The sequence below is a fragment of the Halyomorpha halys genome, unplaced genomic scaffold (genome assembly GCF_000696795.3).
Source record: "Halyomorpha halys isolate HHAL.00 unplaced genomic scaffold, Hhal_1.1 Scaffold294.1, whole genome shotgun sequence".
Lineage (NCBI taxonomy): Eukaryota > Metazoa > Arthropoda > Insecta > Hemiptera > Pentatomidae > Halyomorpha > Halyomorpha halys.
Genome location: NW_027113117.1, coordinates 137,286 through 138,322, shown reverse-complemented (window position 1 = coordinate 138,322; position 1,037 = coordinate 137,286). Strand labels below are relative to the sequence as shown.

General features: G+C 27.2%; 1 protein-coding gene across 1 annotated transcript in view; it reads left to right on the top strand.

The window, feature by feature from the left end:
* Positions 1–559: 559 nt before the first annotated feature.
* LOC106680850 (vacuolar protein-sorting-associated protein 36) overlaps positions 560–1,037 on the top strand; it is a 133,144-nt gene continuing 132,666 nt past the window's right edge. Inside the window, exon 1 of the mRNA XM_067050723.1 lies at positions 560–660. The gene's annotated coding sequence lies outside the window, so the exon portion shown is untranslated. The remainder of the gene's footprint in view (positions 661–1,037) is intronic.

Genomic DNA, 1,037 nt, shown 5'->3' with positions numbered 1-1,037 from the left:
TGTCAATGAAAAACACAAATAAGTTAATCGTACTTATTTGTGTTTTTCATTGACCGCACCCCCAACCATCTTCTCCTCATAAATATAAATACATTACGACTGACTTTAAAATAAGTACAGTACACTTTCGTTATTCCGAAATAATTAATTACAAGAGAGTACACATTTGTGAAAAATTTGGATTTTTAAACGGGAAAAAAACATTACGTTTATAAATTAAAAATCATTTGAAATTTAATTACATTAAAATATTTATAAAATAATTAATAATTGTTCAAAATTTTTGTTTAACGTAAACATACTGCACAGTAAATAATATTGATACCAATTTACTTATTTTAATTGTATAAATTATTCAGTAATATAATGTATGATATTTTGTAAATATGAATATTCAATTGTTTTTATAACAAATTAATAGCGCAACTGTTTTATAACAAAACACTATCAGCAGCGTGATATGTTTAAACACACTCGAACGTGAGGCCTGGTTACGACTCCCAGCGCTTGTTGTTTTATGTATCGTACTGTGTCACTGTGACTGCGATATACAAGTATACCTTACCATCATCTTCAGCTTACGAGGGACTGCGATCTACTACTGATACTTTGCTGTCATCCTACGGCTATCATCTACACGGCCTTCCTCCACAACTTAAGGTCAGATAGACATTATTATTTGTTTTCATCTATCTGATGCTATTAATTTACTATCAACCATAAATATATCATTTGTGTTAAAGAAGACCTCTCCTTTGTTTCATATTGATTAATTTCTTATATCTTCTTTATTGTTTTGTTTGTTACACAACTCTATTGTTTAATTTTAGTTTACTAAACTACTAACCCAATATATGTATATATCTTATTTATACTATTAATTTTTATGTACATATTTTTCTTTATGTAATAATTTAATACGATTACATCATTTTATTTTCCTATAATTTTTAATCTGGCATTTAAAGCGTTTCGGAAATTACTTTAGACGTTTTTTTCGTATTCCGTTCGCAAATAACTTTCTAATGAAATAATTT